Here is a 10,158-nt window from a genome sequence, read left to right on the forward strand (position 1 = left end):
TGATGTGTTTGTGATCATTACAAGACCCGAGTCTGACAGAAAGTGATTTTAAAACCTCTGAGTTTAAGTTTAAAACACTGCAGGATTTCTCTTTGACATCATGGAGTGAACACATGAACTCTTACTCTAGAAAACTCTAACTCTTGTCTATGAAAACCCCAGTCCCTAAAATTTATATGGTGCTAGCTGTCAAGCTAAAAACAATCACAGTTATGAAAAATGTTGAAATGTGCTGTTGTCTTTTTTTATATTATGCTCTGCATCATGACTGACGCTTTTCAGCATGTATCAGGCTTCTACAACAAGAAAACCCACGTCATTGAAAGCATTATTTTATTTATGATGTTTTACACTTCACCTATCTCATGAGTGATTTCAACACTAATAATAATAATAACAATAATAATAATAGCTGGTTAAACATGAGAGAAGAAATCCAGAATTGGACACTACATTGCAACTTCGTATGATTTTACCTTAAATTCTTGCACAAATGTTTTTTCAATCAATTCATGTTCGAACGACTACATTCAGTGAGAAATATAAATGCAATTTCACAGCACTTTCAGCATTTTAAGACTGGCTAAAAGTCATAAGAAAATAGAAGACCATGCAGTGGTAAAAGTGCATAAAAAGGAATATTTATTAACAAAAACAACAATGGATTTTGGATATCAGTATCAGTTGTGTAATGCAAATCCTTGGATCAATCAATCAATCACATTTTATTTGTATAGCACATTTCAGCAGCAAAGCATTTCAAAGTGCTTTACATCATAACAAACACAGAATCACAATGCAATATAGAATCAATCATTAAGTCAAGTTACATCAATAAATTTGTAATTGATTACATTTCAAATACAATTCTAAACAGGTGGGTTTTCAGTTGAGATTTAAAAGAAGTCAGTGTTTCAGCTGTTTTATGATGTGTTGTATGAGTGCATGTGGAACAGTTGAAGTGCAAAGACAAATTCAAATGTGCAAAAGGAGAGGAGCTGTACACTTGTAGAGCTCCCAAGACCCTCAGAAATTACAATTAATGTCATAGTGCAAGTATGACAGGAAAGCATGTGGGCGTGGCTAAGTGTCAAACTATTCACTATTCGCTATGAAACATCAAGACTTAATAACATCCACATGCAAAGTTACAGCTGCATCAGACTTCATATGTCTCACTACAGAACAGTCCAGATCACATTTTCATGGTTAGCTGATGACATCACCTTAGCCTCGCCCACTTCCAACAGGAAGTCACCTGTATTTTAAGACGCTCAGAATTTACAATTAATGTCATAGTGCAAGTATCACAGGAAGTCGACCATTTTGGATTGAAGGTCCGACTTTGCCCCCATTCTTACTGTGAACGGTCGCTATCTCACGCCTTTGACCTAATCAACATAAAACTGTGTCCAGAGACAGAAGACATGTTGGTGTGTTGTGGATTCCAACCCCGACCGGCTTTGACATAGCAGGTGGACGTGGCGGCGTGGCGAAGTGACCTGTAACGCCGTTGCCATACGTTTGGCTCTGAATTCCACAGTTTCGGGCTCAGCTGCTCCAAACTCACTAGGATGGATCCTTATCCACCCACCGACAGGAATTCATAACAAAATTTGGTGGGCGTGGCCTAATTTCTCTATAGCGCCCCCTAGGAGATTTTAAATGATCAGCCCCAAGCCATGCTTTAACCTAGAATTACGAAACTTGGTACACATGTGTATCTTGTCAGGACGTACTAAAAAGTCTCTTACAGCCATGGTCGAAACCCAACAGGAAGTCGGGCATTTTGGATTGAAGTTTAGATTTTGAACGCGATTTTGACGTTTACAGATCCTGTCATCATATGATAACGTCATCTAAGCCCCGCCCCCTCACAACAGGAAGTGCTGTTTTTTTCTTTGGAAAGTTCCATCTATGGCTCTCTTGACCTAATCAAGATGATTCGGATGATGAGCTCTGTCAATTTAAATTCCTGTCAAAACTTTGTAGATGTATTTTTTTTCATGCATTTATAATCAATAAATGAAGGACTGTATTATTTATTATATATTTTTTTCTTATTATTTGGTGGAAGCTTTACATAAGCCCATTGGGCATTGGCATCTTCCTGCATTGTTTTTTTCTTTTTTCTTCATAAAATTAAAAACTAAAAACTGCAGCTTTCCCATTCATTTCCAATCCACCAGCAACTTCTGTCTAGAGTCCATGGAATAGTCGTTCAAAATACCTATAAAACAAATTACATGGTTTATGACAAACTATAACTGGAACTTTTATGTCTTTTTCTCTGACCGTTCCCCGCCGTGTTCCTTGGGATTCATAAAGATCTTTGGTCTCTCCATTCTCTGAAAATCCTCCGATTCAGTTATGAAACAAATGGATTGATGTTGACATTACAGACAATACAACTATTTCCATATAAAATGGCCTCAATTTGTTTCAACTAGATGTGATTATTTGGTGGCAGAGCCAAGGGACTAGGATCACCTGAAACTAAAAAAGTAAGAGCAAAACAAATAACCATGAACCAAAATTTATTTATTCTACAGAAAGAATAAATCAGTCACACTAACACTGTATAACTGAGGAGGCTGGTTGGTCAGTGTGGTAGATTTCTCAAACACTGGCATCATCATCATTCCAAAGATGAATCAAAACTCTGTGATGTCACAACTAGTCATGCTTGTGATGTCATCAGCACTGTATGTATGTAACAAACTGCTATCTTCTTGTCATTGCTTCCTGCACTACTGACGAGTTCAGACGTACGCAAAGCGCTTTCAGATAACGACAGATTTGAACAAGCATTGTTTTGTATAAACATGTCTACGGAAAATTACTCTCCCATTGAAATGCAGAGAGAGATCCAAAGACTTGGATCTATTTTGGAAAAGGAGAGCGCGAGGTTGTTTGATGTGACCCAAGAGCTGGAGACCACCCAGAAAGAACTGGACAAGACAAAGAATGAGCTACAGACACAGAGAACTATCAAGAAGATTTTTATGAAGAAGACATTAGAGTTAAAGGCACAACTAGATGCAGTAAACAGTCCAGCGACTCTCAGCCATGCTGTAACTGCTTCTGACATGATGCAGCTGGAGCATGATGACGACAAGGAGAAATGTCTGCAGAGAGAGCTGGAGCAGATGAAGACTTCATACAGAAACCTAAAGTGGAGGTATGAAGTGGATGTTTCTGCCCTAAGACAGCAAAACAAGGATTACCAGCTCGAAATAACTCGTTTGAATGAAGCACATCTAGAAAAAGCTAAGAACAACCTTGAGATTATTGATACACTCAGAGCAGAAAAGGAAGATATGGACCAGAGAAGGAGGGAAGAGTTGTCTGTCCTGCAACAAGAATCGAATAATACAATAAGACATCTTAAAAGTATTCTGGACCTGGCTACAATTTCTTTCGAGGGACTTAAAGCCAGATATGAAGAAGTTTCTGGCCTAATGCAGCAGGCAGACATTTTTAAGCAGGATGTAGCTAAAGAGAGGAAAGCTTCCTCGCAGAAAATCAAGGAGCTGGAAGCTGAGAAAGAAAATCTTATGAAAGAACTGACTGACTTCCAGCAACTGCACTCTGGCTGTGAGCTTAGTCTCAAAACGGAGCAGGAAAAAATGAAATTTGATCAAGACGGAAATGAGTTTGGACCTTCAGGAAAAAACATGTCAAAGTGTCAAGAAGGAAATGAGGAAGACACAAACAGCATTTCTCACCCTGGAGCCATAAATCAGGAACATCACTTAGAGGAAACCATGTCAGAGGACATTGATGTACCTCATACATCGAACAAGGAGATAAATGATTTTGTAGTAGAGAGAGATCCTGAACCCATTGAAATGAGAGACAGCTGTGTGCAAAATCTGTTAGAGCAACCAGTGGAGGCAGCGGGCAAAAAACCAACAGTGTGGAAACGAATACAAGACAGTTTCAGGCTGAAAAAATCACAGCAGAAGAAAAACAAGAAATAGTCTTAATAGAGCAACTAGGAGAAAATATCTAGTTAATTTCTGAACCGTTTGCAAAACCCCCAAATAAATCTCTTATTTTAGACCAGAAAAAAAAAATGGCCGTGGGTTTTCTCCGGGTGCTCCGGTTTCCCCCAGATTTCCAAAAACCATGTAAATTTTGATGATTGCCCAATGTAACGTGTCCTCAAGAAAGGTAGTATTAATTTCTACCAAATTTAATTTGCAAACGGTTCAGATTGGAGAAACATTTGTGGAGAGAAAAGAAAACCTCTAAAACAAGCAACTAGTTAAAAGAGTCCAGAACCATTTTCAAAACCCCAAATTACATCTCATATTTTAGACAAAAAAAAAGGTCAACACGGTGATGCAGTGGTTAACACGACATCTTCACAGAAAAGAGGCCTTTGTTCTCAACCAGGCGCCTCTTTCTGTGGGAGTTTGTCTGTTCTCCCCGTGTTAGTGGAGGGTTTTCTCCGGGTGCTCCGGTTCCCCCCAGGGTTTCAAAAATGATGTAAATTGGGGTGATTGACTATAATGTACATTGTCCTCAAGAAAGGTAGTATTAATTTCTAGAAAACTGAATTTGCAAACGGTTCAGATTAGAGAAACATAATGTCAGGTGAGAGTTGCTCTCCACAAGTTGCTCTCCACGGGTTGCTCTCCACAGGTTGCTCTCCACAGGTTGCTCTCCACAGGTTGCTCTCCACAGGTTGCTCTCCACGGGTTGCTCTCCACAGGTTGCTCTCCACAGGTTGCTCTCCACAGGTTGTCCTTTGTCACCAGTGTCTAGATGCAGTTAAGGTTTTGATGGGATCCGTTTTAGTGGCCTTAGCGTCGCGTCTCTGCTTTTTGCAGATGTGACGAGGTCCTATTGGCTTCAACAGCTGTGAGCAAATAAACTTTGTTGTCGGCCTAACAAGGTGAATGCCTGAACTGGAAAAGGAGTGGCCCTTGGTGGCCCTTGGTGGCCCTTGGTGGCCCTGCCCATTCAGGTTTCTGGCTCCCCACAAGACAGACTATGAAGATACTTTGAACTAACCAATAGCATACAAAGCTAATGCTGATGTTACACCAGTGAGTCACTAAGGAGAGTCTTGAAGCTCAGCACAGATGGACAGAGTACAGAAAAGATGTTGCAGTTTTTTCCAAATAATCATGTAAGTTGACTAATGTTGTTGTATCCACAAAATGTTGCCTAGATGATGACTAGTTAATTCACACCAATATATCATGAAATGCCTGTTAACATGAATATTAATGTTGCTGTTAACCCATGCAATATTCCTTGATAGATAGTTGTTACCAGGAATAAACCCAGTTCTCTTTATTTTCTTTGCAAAAGTTGTTCTCACTGTTGCTTTTGATATATTTCAAAGAAATGTTTATTGTCGCAACAGAAGGAGCAAAGAGTCGGAGAGGAGACAACAGACCAGAGGCCAGCAGCAGGACCATGATGTAGGATCTTCTGTTACCTGAGAATAATTTGCTTAAGACGAGCAAATTATTACTTATTAATAATTTGTTTATTACTAAGATAAGTAATAAGCAAATTATTACTTATCATGCAGATAAGTAATAATTTGCTTATGCCCTAATTTTCACCCATACAAACACAAAACCAACACAATGCTTATGACCCACACAAAGACAAACACACACAATGTTACACAGCCACACACACAAACATATATTCCTACATAGCCTATATCTTACAAATTACACTAAGTTATAAAAATAGTCAAATAAATCTTACCTAGTAGATATGAATTCTCCTCTTGCCGGTTTTCAGGCTCAGATTCTGTCTGTGACACCCAGAGGAGGTGAAATGATCCCAGACGCTCCATTTCTTTTCTTTTTGTAAATATTTCTGACAAAATGTAACTGTCTAAAAGTCTGTTACACAAATTCTTTGTTTAATTTTTAGCTTCACATTTAGATATGGAAAAAGTGTGAGTCACAAAAAAACCCCAAGCAGTTTTGAATCTGAACTCAGATCCAGAACCGCACAGCATTCTGGGAGATGTAGGCAGAGGAATGACTTTAGCTGTTCTTCCTGACTCTCTCTTTGGTTACCTAGCAACTTAGTCATTCTTTGGTTACCTAGCAACGACCTTTTGCGTAACTCGCGCAGCAGCAGTTTCAGCTACCAGTTTGGTAGTATTTTGGATAATTAAATCAAAAGACTAATAAATAATTATCAATATTAACAATTATTGACAGACTGATGTGAAATACTTTTACTGCTATGAGTTTTTCAGCTTTATTGTCCAGCTTACATTCAATAGAGATCTAAAAAAACTCGTTTCCTTCCCTTGTGAAGTGACGTTTACATACGTGGCTCTTGTTTATAGTCTGATTTAATGTCACACAGAGAGGAAATGCATGTTTCATTTTATGTAATATCGTCAAATACAATATGTCCTTGGAATTCATGCGACATAATTGAATACTGTAAGCCTTTCTTACGGTGTACATGGTACTTTCTGCTATAATGTAAGGCCTTCGTGAGGTTTTTCTATGTATGCTATATCTTGTTGTGAAATATCTGAAGTGTTATATATATTTTTCTTTAGGACAGAAAAGAGTCACAGACCTATGATATAAACAGAAACTTTCCATAAGTAGGAAAGAAAGAAAACATGCATCCAAGTTATTTGGACTATTTCTGAGTTATGATGGCCTGGTGAGTCATCTGACAGGTTTGATTGTGTCTCTTTTGTGTTGGTTTTCTGAATGGTACAGGATTGTTTTCATGTGCAGTTCCATCTCAACCTTACACAGACAGAAGTAGACATGCAGCGTATAAATCGATTCTCAATAAAACGTTTTGCACCAAAGAGTTGAGAATAAACACTGAGGCTCTTTACTGTATTTGAAATGTTAAATTGACATTTGTGACTGTATACGATACAGACCAGCAAATATTGCAGTAAGCATATTGCGAGGGAACACAAAAAAAATCTCCCCTTCCCCCATGTCCTCTAGTTTCACCTTTCTTAAAACACTAAAACTCTCAACACTTGTAGGTAAGGCAGAAGCTGCATTGCCATTAAAAAAGAGCAACAAAATCATCTCAACTTTGTTTTATTGGAGATTTTTCTACATTTTTACAGTATTTACATTTACAACATAATTATCAAATATAATCATAGAGCTAACTGTTAGCATGATTAGTTTGATTATGAATTGATCATAAACAAACTGATGGAAAATAGGTTTCACTAAACCGAGAAATGAAACCTTCAGGTCCTTTCAGCAGTTCGGTTTCAAGTCGTATTAAAGCGGTTAGCGCCATCTAGTGGACAGAATGCTGAACAGCATCACCTGACTGGCTTCATCCACCTGCGTTATCTTCAGGACTGTCAGACAATAGTTTCTAGTAATTAACGAAAAATAGAAATCTGTATTAATGATAATAATATGAAAAGGATATTGTGTCAAATAATAAAGATTATTTTTGTATTTTGTTGAGAATAATTAATAATCTGACCCCAGTTTCGGGATTCATAAGCTTTTATTTTGAAAGATGGGTAGAAAGTTTATCCATTAGCGGTTGGAGCATGGTATTTATTTACCTCTATTTCCTTATTTTAGGTTGCTGCTACAATGTTAAAGTTATTAGTTTGAAATCTGCTACAAACAGGAAATTGATCTTACGTAAAATAATCAGAAAAGGTTTTTAAATCAAACTAATTCCTCCTTTAATGACTAAGTTAGTGGGAAACTCAAAAATAATTTATGTTCTATTTTAATGTGTATTTTTTACTGCTTACATTTTTGTCCAATTGCAACAAAATTTTGGCCTTTAACAATTTCATTGATTTTTTTCTTAAAATAACTGGGTTAGAAAACTATAGAGAATTCATTTTTTTAAAAATCTAACAAAAATCTTTAACATTTGAAATATATTTTAACAACACTTTTATGTTGTATGTAGAGTTAGAGAGCATAAATGTTTCCTTCCTTCCATGTAAATAGGAATCAGCTTGAGTGAAGTTTTAATGATCTTTATACTCTGCACATTTTAATGTTCCTTGCTTTCGTAAATATTTAACTATCTTTCATCTCCAATTTATTTGCTCAATATATTTTGGTTTTAGTTTTATATTTCATGCAGAAATAGGAGAGTAACATGGCCAGGCGGACTCATTGTGGCCAATAGTTTTATTTATTTATTTAGTTTTAAAATCTGACATTTATTTAGCAACCCGATTCACACTCCATTCCAGTAGATGGCAGTAATGCTCATCAAAACTTGGCTTGGCGACCGCTTTAATTAGAAACACCTGCAGCCTCAGGTTCCCACGGGAAGCTTTTTACCTGCTTTGTTTGATGGAACTACTTTATACTTTGTACCCAGGTTATAAGAACATTTATATATTAAAGATCTGCGTTTTGCTACAGATACGTGAAAGTCAAACATATTTCAGAAAATGTCATCTGTGAAAATGTCCAGATTTTCTCTCTGCTGATCAAAACTTCAAGAACTTTCTGCTTCTCCTCCGAAAAGTTGTAAATATCCTTGTATCCACGACAAGGTGAGCTTTGTAAATTATGAGGTCAAAAAATGTGTTTTTTCCCGTAGATTTGTAAAATGGGTTCTAATTCTACAGGTTACTGGTTAAAAGCTGAATCCTCTCAGGTGGATGACAGGAAACAGATTTTGACCCCTCAAACATTTAAAACTAATATTTTTAACATCTTTTATCATGGTGATTATTTTGTTTTGCTGATTTTTGCTGCTTTTGTTTGTTGCAATGTTGTATTACCTTAATATTTATTCCAAAAGGGTGAACTTTTCTTATTTTCCTGCTTCTATCGTCAGGTTGTGTTCTCTGCATGTATTTAGGTAAAAATGATTTCTGATGTTCAGATAGGATTTCTCAATAATCAGGATGCTGAATGATTTGTTTCTCTGAGAGAACAATAAATGATGCAGAACGTTTATAATTTAAAACAAATGCACTTTTACCACATTTTGTCTTCAGTCTAGAGTTTTCTTCCTGTAGCAGTTTGAGACAAAAGTTTATTACCAGAATATTTCTTTCTTTCTAAATGTGCACAAGTAACGCCAACAGCAGCAACGTTAGGTTTCTGTTCTCATACATTTGTACATTTTGATGAAGAACAAAACGGAAACAAACAAACTTTGCTGAAACTGGATCTGCATCCAAACCAGGTATGAACCGTTAACAGTCATAACATCTGTAAACAAACTGATCTGCTTAAAAGACCTTTTCTGCTCTCATGAAGGAAATTTCTGTGATGTGTTTCAATCTCTTTGTTTTCTCTTCAGTTCTTTGTGTTCTGTTATCGCTGTAACAGTAAGTCGAACAATGTTTTCTTTTCTCGGCCTGCATCGGATTAGACTTTGGACCGAACTTCATTCAACATGACGCGGCACCTTTGGCAACCTGCCCACCCTAAAGCTAAATGTTTTTGCAGAATCAAACAGCAAATCTCAATTGTTTCTCATTTTCCTGCATCAGAGAAACATCTCAACTCCATAGTCAGAAAAATACAATAATATTCAGCATTTTTGTGTTTGCATTGATACTTATGCTTGTGATCAAAGTAATCTATTCTTTGTAGGAAGAGAAAAATAAAATCAAGTCATTTACATGTTTAATGAGGATTTTAATCATTTTTTAGATATTCCAAACATTGAATTTCTGTCATTAATTCCACGTTGGTTTATTTTTATTTTTCAGCCTTCAGTCTGACATTTAAATGTTCCAGCTTGCAGCACTGTGGTGCTTTCGCAGCAGAATCATTTCCTCAGTGTTCTGTGGACGCTGCACGCCTGCGTCAAGCTCAGGGCTCATGTTCAACAGTTCTTCACTAAACCAAAGTACAATGAAGCCCAGCAGAGGGGAAATGAGATGGAGGAAGTCTGCGGTCGCCCTGCAGTCAGCAGGAAGCATCAGTGAACCCACAATGGAGCCTGGCAACGAAAAACCCCATAGCAACGGTTGAAGTCTGCTGTTCAACAGGACAGGTGGAAAAATCGATTCTAATCGTACATAAAGGATCAAACTGAGCACTTTCCTTTTAGGTTTTTTGTGCCTTTCCTGCCTATTGGACCTTTAACTCTGGTGGAGAATAGAAGATAATCCAAGAATCTCCCAAATATAGTAAATTAGAGAATATTCTCTAAAATATTGCAATAATGCTG

The sequence above is a fragment of the Xiphophorus couchianus genome, chromosome 15 (assembly GCF_001444195.1).
Source record: "Xiphophorus couchianus chromosome 15, X_couchianus-1.0, whole genome shotgun sequence".
NCBI classification, from domain to species: domain Eukaryota; kingdom Metazoa; phylum Chordata; class Actinopteri; order Cyprinodontiformes; family Poeciliidae; genus Xiphophorus; species Xiphophorus couchianus.